The sequence below is a fragment of the Biomphalaria glabrata genome, chromosome 8 (genome assembly GCF_947242115.1).
Source record: "Biomphalaria glabrata chromosome 8, xgBioGlab47.1, whole genome shotgun sequence".
In the NCBI taxonomy this organism is placed as follows: Eukaryota; Metazoa; Mollusca; class Gastropoda; family Planorbidae; genus Biomphalaria; species Biomphalaria glabrata.
Window position 1 is genome coordinate 18,297,802 of NC_074718.1, and position 12,828 is coordinate 18,310,629.

The following is a 12,828-nucleotide window of genomic DNA, read 5'->3' on the forward strand; positions in this document are numbered from 1 at the left end:
AGAAATGTCACATTAACCTCAAGATATTTCTACTTGTTGAAGGAGGGGCTAGCTGAGACAGTGGTGGTCAACAGGCCTGTGTGACTTTGTTTTTACAATGTATTCAATAGATTGGCTCTGGTCTATTGTCAACACGACCTCGCTGACTGGACACTAGGATTTCTCCCATAAACTCGGTGTTTAACTTCAGGCCAAACGATTCGTGAAATAGCCCAACTTATTCCACGGGGTTATATTGCTGGGCTTCCACTGTCAACAGAGACTTTATATATTGAATAAATTACCCTGGAAATATTAGCAACACAGTGTGATTGTAAGTGGAAAAATGTTTTTATATTCAAAACACAACAGGCCATCTTAAAACAAACCCCACATTATATTCCACTAGGACATATTGCCTTCCATCGTTACAGAGCGGATATTGTCTATTTGTTTAAATGTCTGTTGCTTTGCGTAGTGAAACGAGTACACTTTTTGGTAACAATAAATAAATCATAATGTAAAAGTCGAGGGCAAATATACGGTCTCAATAAAATTCTGCATATTTCAAAACTCTAATTATTGTCGTTAAAATATTTAGTTTTATTGAGTTTGAATACAAGATTTTAATGATTTCCTGTTTCCGTTGGCTCCCTCTCCAGAAGTGCTGAAGGAAACAAAGATCTATGTTAATACACCCAGTGACATGCGCAAGGACATTGAGGGACATCGATTTATGTAGCATGTATCACAAAGTTTGAAATTATTTTAGCCATTCATATATAGGCAAGTGTTGATCATGGCTTTAGCTTTACGTACAATAACTAAACATTAGACACTATACAAACTAAACATTAGACACTATACAAACCAAACATTAGACACTATACAAACCAAATATTAGACACTATACAAACCAAACATTAGACACTATACAAACCAAACATTAGACACTATACAAATTAACTAAACATTAAAAAACAGTAAAGGAAAGTTTCCCTTTCAGACCTTGCATCTGTTTCTATAGCTCATGGTTAACGAATGTGTCATGTAATCAGCACAACGACCAACAGCCTTTACTTTCCCCAATGTCCAGGTAACTATTACAGCTGGGTGGACAGGTGTCGTAAAGATCTTCAAATTGAAATACCAGTTTTCATCACGATGCGATCTCGGGACCTCCCGTTCGGAAGCCAAGCGCCTTACCGTTTGATTGGATAGATACAAAGAGGTTGTATTGATTCGTTATATTCAAACTATTTCATGAGAACTCTCGGGAACATTGTTGAGTTAGTGTTGCTGACAACAACCAAGTTACTGCCTCGACTTTAACTAATACAGATATATATATAAAAACAACAACAACATCAGCATGTAGTAGATCTGTTACAGATTTAGAAAGATGGACGCCACAAACGGTCATTTGCCTTGTAAATGTGTGTATCCTGACAAGTGACCGTTTAATTCGTTTAGCTCAGCGATTGAAAGTGAACACACCTCAGGGTCTCCTGGAAAATGGTTTAGAAGCGACATCTAGTTTGGGTCTGGCTTCAATGTGAATAAATAACACACGAATTCTTCAAAAACATAACCTCCTCACAAAAACAAAACAAAAAGAAAGTATTAAGCCCTCGTGTAAGGTCTCAACAAAAGATGATTCAGAAATTATTGCCACATTCATCTTTAGGTGTGAACCAATGAATATAGGTAATTGTCCTTTGATGTCACCAGCACTCTCAACTGGTAACACCAAACATAGGTGGTGACCACGACTATAGCCTCGTGTCTTCTCGCCATTGTAATTGACAGTTCAATTAGTCATTGTCCATACCATGTGTCAAGTTGTGACTTCATTGTCGGTGCACCTCTGGACAGAACACAACACACGCATGTGAATTTATTTCACTTTGGTCGTGGTCAAAAGGTCGTGGCTGCTGTAGGTCATACACAAATTATCGGGAATTCATTGACTGACTTTTCACGTCGCGTGATCTCGCCGCGAACATATGCCATTGTACAAGCAGCCGCTCCACTCTGAGAGCCTCCCTCGAGGGCAGAATCCTTTGAAAGGTTACTAACCAATAGGAAGGCACACAACCTCCAAAAAAGTCGAGAATATGAACTCTCGCGCGGACTCTGCTGGAGTTAGTAAAGGAGCAAGTGGATTGTACAGAGTTAATCGAGTTAATGCCGAGGGCCGGAAGTTACAGAAGAAATAACTTACCCCGCCAACACTCGGAGAAAGGCTCGGTTAAAACAAATACAATCAAACTACATGGAAAGACTTCGAGTTACATTGGCGAGAGTGGCTTGACTTAAAGTGTTTACACTCATCTGGTGAGGGGGGGGGGAGTGGGAGGACAAGAAGCTTATTTTAGCCTGCCCCCCCCCCTTTTCACCCATGATTTAGAAAAGAAGTTGACTATTAGATTTATAAATATTTGTACAAAATGTTTTCGATCTTCGGGTTACAGGTGTCTGCAATAAACCACAAAGTTTACATTAACTGCCTGTCTGTCTGTCTGGTACACATTTCCTAGACGTTATTTCTCCCAGAAACTTTAAACCATTACTACCTTACAAAACATGAATCAATTTTAAAAAATTAACCAATTAATTAATTGTTGATAATTGGTTATTTTTAGCGGCCCCCCGAAAGGGGAAAAGACGCTATTAGTTTTATGTAGAATGCCTGTCCGTCCGTCCGTCCGTCCCGTTTAGATCTCGTAAACTAGAAAAGATAGTGAAAATCTAACTCCATAATATTTTAGACCATTCAAAGTTCTGATGCAACAGCTAGTTTTTTACTTTTCTGAAAGCGAAAAATCTAATTTTTTAAATCACTTGTGCAAGCAGTTTTTTTCATAAAAATACACCAGTTTTACAACTATTCACTATTAATAGTAACAAACACGGGAGGCTCTTTAGAAAGGGAGATAGCCACTTACCATATTTTTAACACATTTATGCTAATGGTTTTAGATTTTATGTCAAAATTTATTTTTATTACATTTGTATTGTTAAGTTATGTAAGTTCTGTCATACTAACTACTACATTTACACACAAAATAAGTTTTCTTTTATTTCAGGAGAAAAAAATCTATTTAGTATGCATATAATTTGGACATAATTTAAACCAACAATTAATAAGTAGTTTTTCACATTAACACGTGAAATGCAATTGCGAGTACACAGAAGAGATTGCGAAATTTTTTATTTTTTTTTCGGAAAAGTGTTTTTTTTACTTGAGGATCTGAATAAGAGATTGACCCTTTACAAAACAATTAGATCAAATAGATATTCATTAGAAGACATCAGTTAGGCCGGGTTCACGTCTAATTTAACATTCACTTTCACCTATACTTTGATCTGCTGGACCGCTGAGGCACCACTCAAGATCCGTCAACCTTCTTTCTCCATTCTTCTCTGTCATTTGTCTTTCATCAGAATTTCATTCTGATATTCGTTCTGAAAATATAGAAACCTGCCTTTTTACCTGCCTGGGTGGATCACTTCGGGGGCCGATTTTGTTATTATTATTTTATTTTGTAAATAAATTCTACTTATTGAGAGATATGGCTGTATATGTGGAGTTATTTTCATTTATTACGTATTATAAATTATAGCTTTTATGTAGCGCTACATTCACCTTATTGCAAGCCCAGAGCGCTATGGTCCTATCTCATTTGTTGACCAGTGGGGGGAGGGGGTATCTGGGAGAAAGTTTTCCGTGCTGCCTTTAGGCGCTCAGTAAACACAGCTCTGCTCGAGCCGGGTGTCGAACCTCGAGCCCCCTTCATAGGTAGACAAGCCAAGTTCAAGCGTACTTTACCTCTCGACTACCTTCCCACAAGGATACACGTTTTTCAACTTCCCATTCTCGGATGAAGTTGAACTTTTGAATAATTTTTTATAGTCGATGATAATACATGATTCAATCAAAACATTAATTAATTATTAATCAATTAGTAGTAAGTTATTAATTTGTTTCATAAAGAAAATGGATCTTACTCCTGCAGTATTGATATGTGGCAGTGGTTTTGCGTTTCTTCCCCTTAGAGAAACTTAAAAAAAAAATTTCGCTTGTTTACTGCTACCAATTAATTCTGAACGCGCCATTATAAAGTTAAAACGGATGGAAACAATTACAACGAAAACAATTTTTTTTGTATGTTCTTGTAACAACTTTTTTTTTTAAATCTTTGATATTCAGCTTTCCTATTTACAGTCCGCCTCGTTATGAAAACGAGACTTAACTTTGACGGATACTGAACCCGGTTGTTTCAGTGTTTTGTCTCTCTACTGAGTTGAACAAAGAAAGATATTACCAAACATTCTGGGACATAAGCCCCACATTGTTGTCTAGGAGACGCGACGTCACTTTTTTTCCCACTTTTAGATGGTAGGATAGTCTATAGGCCCTGGCCTTTTGTTTGAAACCTAGATGGATTATGGTCAACAGAAATAGCCACACGGTGTCAAAGGATGTTTTCTCCCAAGATTTGATCAGCTTAGCGGTCACTTATTTTGTAGCAGTCGTTGAACTGGTTGGAACAGACCACAGTGACACCACAGGCGTGTGTGGGTTTTTTTTTCGTGTCTTTATTTGTCCATTGTTTTCTACACAGTGATGACTATTGATGGTCAGATAGCGTTTAATAAACTCTTGAGAACCTCTTATTTAAAGTGCATCTTGAGAACATCTGAACTAATGCTGCGTTTGCGTTTTTGAGAACCTCTTAAGTTACCGCCGGCGTTACGTGTGTATCCTAAGAACCGCTAATTTATCTTTATGCCGAGAAACGCGTGTCAAGTTATGCTGAGAACCAGCGAGTTCTGAAAGGGAGAGTTGAGCCCTCTAGGTACGTTATACATGCAATCGCTAGGAAACATTTTCTCTCTTCCATCTGTCTTTGTACGAGTTCACGTCGAGTGACTAAATACACCTCCTAGTGAGCAAGGGGATGGTGACTAAATACACCTCCTAGTGAGCAAGGGGATGGTGACTAAATACACCTCCCAGTGAGCAAGGGGATGGTGACTAAATACACCGCCCAGTGAGCAAGGGGATGGTGACTAAATACACCTCCCAGTGAGCAAGGGGATGGTGACTAAATACACCTCCCAGTGAGCAAGGGGATGGTGACTAAATACACCTCCTAGTGAGCAAGGGGATGGTGACTAAATACACCTCCCAGTGAGCAAGGGGATGGTGACTAAATACACCGCCCAGTGAGCAAGGGGATGGTTCAACAATGCAATAACATTCTCCAGGCTTTGACTACGTCTAGAATTACAGAGCAACACGTGACGTAAAATGGTTTTAGAGTGATTTAGTGTAACTTTTTTTGATAGACAATTATATGTATTATATAGTTCCATATCAACCTAGTTTTGTGATCAAATTGACCTCAATAAAATTGTTCAGTATAATCTCTCTGGTTTCATTGTTCAAGTCATTTTCTCTGGCCTAGAATTTTATTTTTAAGAAGTGTCTGTTGCGTCATTAGCATCTACGAATTTGTTGTACTAAATGTCGCAGTCATTGTTTGGTCAGGTCCGGTATTTCTTAATGTGGCTATTCACCAACGTCTGGTTGCTTGACTGTCCTATTCTATAGTTTCTCTCGACCTCCCCAACCTTGGTCTAACGTAACGAAAGTTCTAACACAGAGTCGAGAGATTTTATGAAGGTTGTAAATCATTGAACATACAAGAAAAAACCGCAGGTCTCAGTGACCTGGTCGTACATTCCTTGGCTTAATCCCATTTACGGGCGATAATTCGACTGTGAAACTAGCCGGACGTAACCTAATATTTAGTTTAAAAGGTCCCACGCTTTGTCCAGTAATTCGTGGACTGTGGCGTCCAAACAGTTGAATACACGTCAATTATATGTAATCTACCTGACAATGCATTCTTTGAAAATGGACAGAAGGTATTATAATCGTCCTTACTTGGAATGGATAGTTTACTAGTGATGAAACACTGACCACATCTGAAGACAGGAATTCTAAGGGAAATAAAGAAAAGGAAGAACGTATTGAATGGAGCTAGCAGAGGTAAAAAAAGAGACTTGTTCAACAATAGTGTGTTGTGTTAGTACCCTCGACTCTCTGGCTCGTGACTTGAAGAAGTCTACCAGTACAACTGAGTTTATACTACAACCATTCAGTCCTACTATCGAGAGCTTCCATTGATTTTGGTTTTGGGAGAAATCTTTTTTTTTTCCCATCCAAACTGAGGAAAGTTTCAAGTCTCGTCCATCGTTATAAGGTCTGTGAGCGTGAGTACTCTGGTCCCTCGTTTTTAGGGCTGTGAGAGCGAGTACTGTGGTCCCTCGAGTGACATATTCCCAGGAGCGGACAACAAAATATTGACTCGTGAACAATTGCATACAGAGGCGGATGGGAACCATCTTTTTTTTTTTCTCTTCAGAGCTCAAGTGATTTATTTCTGGTGTGTGTGTGATTTCATAGGATGATTGTTTGATAAAGGCATAATTCTCTGGGATTTAAAGAGTCATCATGAGGTTTGGTGGCATAAAGAACAAGTTTGGTTTGAACAGGTTAGATCCAGTTAGAACATTCAAACAGAACTAGAAGCGAATCGATACTAGTACTAACTATACAAGCACTGAGAGCTATAAATACTTTTAAAAAAAAACATCGCGATGTTATTGTCAAGAACTTTGCTTGACCTAATGACTTATTATTATTTCACGTATGTAGTGACTACACCTGTCAGTTGTTGTTGCGTCCTGGAAATGGTAGATTCATAGTTCCAGTTTTGTGATTTGATACACCACTGGCGGTGAGTTACACTTCCACGGAAATGGACAATTACGTCAGACATTTCGTGTCCTTGATCAAGCCGAGGTTCAGTTATATCTTCATTTTAAAGATATCAGTGTGTTTCTGTGTGTGTGTGTGTGTTTGTTTGCATTTTCATACTAAAACAAGAAAAAAATTAAAACTACTTTTTAAAAAACACAATGCCTCCTTTAAGCAACTTATAGAGCGATTGTTTTTCTCTTAAAAATTAATGAAGCTAGATTTCTATAAAAATCGTTTGAGCCGTTTTTGAGATCAACGTCCAGGTTCCTCCCCCCTCCATGAACTAGTTACATCGAGCCCTGTCCACGTATGAAAGCTAAATGTATAATAGACTTGCTTGCTTACAGCACTGAACATTAGCACTGAGCATTATTCCACAGAATGACATGTTCAGTACTGTTTATGCTAATCAATGTGCATCTATTTATGAAGAACTCAAGACTGTGTTTCGTAGCAACTTTCACGTTTGTAACACAAGTTGTCAACATGGAGATACAGGTTCTTCTTCTTTTCTTTCAGATTCATCTTCAACGAAACTTTGTCGAGGTTTGAACCATTTGGCCAAAGGTGAGTACTCACCATTTAAGTGTCCTACATTTATCTTGGTCTTTCCTACCTCTATCTCACTAGGAAAATACCACATTTTCTTTCACAGATGCCATCCATCTTTCTTATATTATCTTATTAGTTTATAAAATGTTCTATTGCAAGAGTCCACCTCTTTTTTATGGAGCTTATCTCTTTCTCGACACATCTGTTCATCTCAAACCTTTTCCAAATCTTAACGTTTTCAATGATTTTCGCTCCTCTTCTGTGTGGTCACTTAGTTTTGTGTGGTCAATGTGTGTTTACTTTAATAATTAATATTTACTATAGTCTCAACAAACTTCCCAATAATTCGATAAATAGCGACACCAGTATTTCTCTCCCTTTCTGTAAATGAATGCCTCAATTCCCTCATATGTCATGCAGAGTGGACTAGGTCATCTTACCTGAAGTGCATGATGGTGCCGTGTGGGGAGGAGGAAGCTGGGTATTATTTCGGCCAACAAATGTCTGCTTTGATACAAGGAGCTCTTAGATCCAGAAAAAAGAATGTCCGACAGTAGCTTGATCACAGCACTGTGAAAGACGTAGATTTACCACAGCGTATGGGAAAGACATAAGTTGACCACAGCGTATGGGAAAGACTTAAGTTGACCACAGCGTATGGGAAAGACTTAAGTTGACCACAGCGTATGGGAAAGACATAAGTTGACCACAGCATATGGGAAGATGTAAGTTGACCACAGCGTGTGGGAAAGACTTAAGTTGACCACAGCGTATGGGAAAGACTTAAGTTGACCACAGCGTATGGGAAAGACTTAAGTTGACCACAGCGTATGGGAAAGACATAAGTTGACCACAGCATATGGGAAGATGTAAGTTGACCACAGCGTGTGGGAAAGACTTAAGTTGACCACAGCGTATGGGAAAGACTTAAGTTGACCACAGCGTGTGGGAAAGACGTAAGTTGACCACAGCATATGGGAAAGATGTAAGTTGACCACAGCACTGAAAAAAAAAAAGACGTGGTTATAAGTTGTTAAAGTAAGTCAAAAAGTTTTGCCCTTTCAGACCTTGCGATCTCTGGGGTAGATAAAAGGTTTTATTTGTCATGTTGTCAGCCATACAAAGGTTTTATTTGTCATGTCAGTCACAAAAAGGTTTCTTTTGTCATGTTGTCAGCCATACAAAGGTTTTATATGTCATGTTGTCAGCCATACAAAGGTTTCTTTTGTCATGTTGTCAGCCATACAAAGGTTTCTTTTGTCATGTTGTCAGTCATACAAAGGTTTCTTTTGTCATGTTGTCAGCCATACATAGGTTTCTTTTGTCATGTTGTCAGTCATACAAAGGTTTCTTTTGTCATGTTGTCAGCCATACAAAGGTTTCTTTTGTCATGTTGTCAGCCATACAAAGGTTTCTTTTGTCATGTTGTCAGCCATACAAAGGTTTCTTTTGTCATGTTGTCAGTCATACAAAGGTTTCTTTTGTCATGTTGTCAGCCATACAAAGGTTTCTTTTGTCATGTTGTCAGCCATACAAAGGTTTCTTTTGTCATCTTGTCAGCCATACAAAGGTTTCTTTTGTCATGTTGTCAGCCATACGACCAACTGCCTTTACTTGCCCAAACTAAACTCAGGTACCCATGTTTGCTTTATCCCAAGTTCGGTGGACTCAGGGGCGTCCTGAAAAACCCCGAAATTAAAAATCTTTCTCTTTATCATGATTCGAGCCCGGGACAGCTCGGTTCGAAAGCCAGGCGCTTTACCACTCAGCAATGGGTTAATTTTTACGTGTAGATAGTAAATGGTTTCAATTTTAAATGTCGAAATCCCCCCACCGCACACACACAGACCAGAAAGCACTGTGTTATTAAATGCGATCCCTGTAGAGGAAGTCTGTCCAGTTTTGTTTTGATATCACCTAGCAACACTGGGGAACTACAACGTTTGGACTCGATGTCTAGAGACAAAGCTGTCATCACGTGGTCTCCTGTTGACTTACCTGGGTATTACTTCCTGCAGTAACTACTCTTTTCTTTCTCCGCGTTAGTCGTTCTATGCATGGCTCGTGTTGTTCTCATTCAGTAACAAGACTACAATCATCTGTGACACTGGGACTATATTCTACTCAAACAAAGCTTGGAGGGAAAAAAAAACAACGTGGATGAAATATTTACAATGTCTGTAAAGGAGAGAGTTAGTTTCATACGTCCCCTGACAGGGCCCCCGCCCTGTTCTTCTCCTTCAGCTTCCCTCGTTTCGCTTCTTGACGTGCGGCCCCCGGCATGTTCTGTAGCCCTTTTCGTCTCAGGTGCCTAATTAAATGTTTAAATATTCATTAATGGAAATGTTAATCATTAACGTTTTTTTTGTGTTCGTTTTTTTTTGTTGTCTGTACGAGTCTAAGGTTTCAGTTATTTCCGCCCTCGTAACGATGCTTCGGTTCTTGTTGAAATGATCAGAGAATAGCCAGTGTAACGTTAGCAGACTGATTAATGAGCGAATGTGTACAGCGTCCTCTCCTGGTACCTTCATACTTCAACCACGAGATCATAACCAATCCAAAACAAAAAAATTCCTTGTATTACAATGGTCGCGTATCTTTCATTGTGTGGAATCATCCACTTCATTGATATTCGATTGAATGACGTAGAGATATTTGTTGATTAATGGCCTAATTCAATAAACTAACTAGATGAGTGATTATTATATAATTAGCGTTATATTGTACACATCAATTATGAGTTCTCTGTTCGATCCAATGGCTGCAGCTTATTAGCTAATAGTTCCAAATCTAATGCTCAGTCATTGCATGATATTCGAGTGTGTTCAACAAGTACATTGCTATCTTTTTTTAGCGGCCCTCGAAAGGGGCATAAACGCTATTAGTTTTGTGTGGTCTGTCCGTCCGTCCCGTTTAGATCTCGCAAACTAGAAAAGATATTGACAATCCGACATCATGTGTTGTATGTCTATGTCTTTGTTTGTTGTATGTCTTTGTTTATGTGTGTAGTGATGTTTCAAATGTTTTTAACGAATCTAAATGTTTTAACGTATCTTTATATATAAATATATATTCTTTTTGACAGTTTCCAGCATGATATGTATAAATTATTTCTCTTCTCATTAATTATAAACCTCTTTTAAGTAAAATTCTGTAGCCATTATCAGTCTTGCCTGAATAACAATTAGGACAGTAAGTTTGTATCGTTTGAAAACTTTCGTTTGATCCTCTCGCCCAAAGGTTCAATAAAGAGTGCAAGCACCATGGATGAAAACACATGAGAAGTAGATCGAGATCTAATGGATTGGTTTGCTTTGTCCCAAGCTTCCCTCATGTTTTATGATCTCTTCCATGCACTAGCTGATGTCCCGTTCTTATCTTTCTGTTCTTCGAGGACAGGACGAGGGACAGCGCTTCACTAACACAACTTTGAACGCTTGTCGGGCACGCTGTAGTTTTGTTTATTTGATGTATTATGTGAAGCTCTGCCTAGAGCTGTCAATGTAAAACTTTCTTGATCCATGGCTGGCCACAGGATTCACTGCTGGCTACATCTACATCTGACACAGGATTCACTGCTGGCTACATCTACATCTGACACAGGATTCATTGCTGGCTACATCTACATCTGACACAGGATTCACTGCTGGCTACAGCTACATCTGACACAGGATTCACTGCTGGCTACAGCTACATCTGACACAGGATTCCTTTTTTTTTCACAATGTTCTCTGCTGTTCCGTTTCAATCTAAAAATTGTTATCTGGATAGGTTTCGTTAATATAGTCTATATAATATGAACCAATGCAAATGTTTGTGACACTAACAATCCATGTTTTATGGTTAGTAAACTAACGCGTCTAATATTTAATCTCTATTGAAATGCTGTTTGCCAAATCATATCCAGTGTGAGACTAGAGAGGTACACGAGCTACACTCACATTCGTTTTGTTACATTGTTTCGTTGACATTGTAACTATCGGAAGGGCAAATACTCATGACCTTTGGTCAGTTCTCCTGAATCACTTCTCTCCTGAGCATCTGTTTGACAAGTTTCGTGGCATCCACTTTACGCACGTGCTGACAGATGTCCAGTGATGATGACGTTTGGCGTGAGTACACAGAGAGGCGATAAGACATCCCAGACATGTACGGCTACCTGAAGAGTCTTACTGAGTTATTTATTGTGTACTGAAGGGATGTTACTCGCCTGGCACTCAGCTAATATTGTGTCAAGTTACTCGGAGTGTAGGCTCGTGGTTTGAGCAACTTTAATTGAGCATGGGTTGAAGAGTGAACATATCATCACCTACTTTAGCACAAATGTATGGAGTTAAGATCAGCTGGGCTGGATAATGGTTCATGACATTTCACATTTTCGAGTTGTCAATACCAACCCGAGTGAATAGCCAACTGTGAACATTAGTCTACAATATTATGTCAAAGTAAATATAACCCTAGATCGCTGCATAGATTCATGGGATATTACTCGTATTAAATGGTAATACTTGGCCAATAGATCCACCATACAACATCGTCGTTTAGTCGCTACGGATACACCGAGTTGTATGAGCGCATGTTTTGACCCTGTGTGGTTTGAGGGTATCTGGAAATTTAGGCACCGGATATTTAGGCACCGGAAATTTAGGCACCCGGAAATTTAGGCACCCGGATATTTAGGCACCCGGAAATTTAGGCACCCGGATAATTAGGCACCCGGAAATTTAGGCACCGGATAATTAGGCACTTTTTGACAAGGCGGAAAACTGACACCAAATTTTATTTAACTAAATTGTCTTTCATAAACTGTTTTTAAGAAAGTTAAATTATAAGGTCTAGGTAATAGCGAAATTATTTCTATGGCTTTAAACTTCCTGTAAAAGTTTGGTATTATTTAAATATCTGCGAGCTTATTGTTATATGAATATCAGTTACTATCCAATACACTCTATAGAGAACATGGAAATGTGTGATGACTTTTTTTTTTTAGTAGTCACTTGTCTATTTCTAGCTACATGGCTGAACCACTGCATACTGGTCACTTCGTCCGTACCTCCCCCCGCTTCCCCCTAATCGACTCTTACAGGCCTATTACTAGTGGACAGTACAAGATCAACAAACGGTATTGACGTGTGGACGCTGGCCAGCTGCTCTTATCTTGGACGTTTTTGTTGTTCTTTGCTGCTCTATCGATTCATCTCTTCTGACCTACTGCACGGGTCATGTCCCCGGGGCTAGGGGGGGGGATTAGTGTTGAATTTGAACAAGGTAGGAGGGTGGGGAGAAGCCGCCACAAGATTTGAGATCCCGTTTGTCCTCAACCGACCTTCTCATGGGCATATTCTTTTCCTCTATGTGACCCAAGGAGATCTAATGTGTACTTCCTGTCCACTAATGTCCATAATAATTTGGTCACTCAAGACTGGAATTAGTAATAAGATGTTAGAAAGTATGAAAACTTG

The 12,828-nt window shown here is 39.1% G+C and overlaps 1 protein-coding gene across 4 annotated transcripts in view; it reads left to right on the forward strand.

Annotated features, from left to right (window-relative positions):
• LOC106057916 (protocadherin alpha-1-like) overlaps nt 1–12,828 on the forward strand; it is a 164,539-nt gene that overhangs the window by 38,653 nt on the left and 113,058 nt on the right. For all 4 annotated transcript variants that reach the window (XM_056038256.1, XM_056038249.1, XM_056038252.1 and 1 more), the window contains exon 2: nt 7,334–7,381. The gene's annotated coding sequence lies outside the window, so the exon portion shown is untranslated. The remainder of the gene's footprint in view (nt 1–7,333; nt 7,382–12,828) is intronic.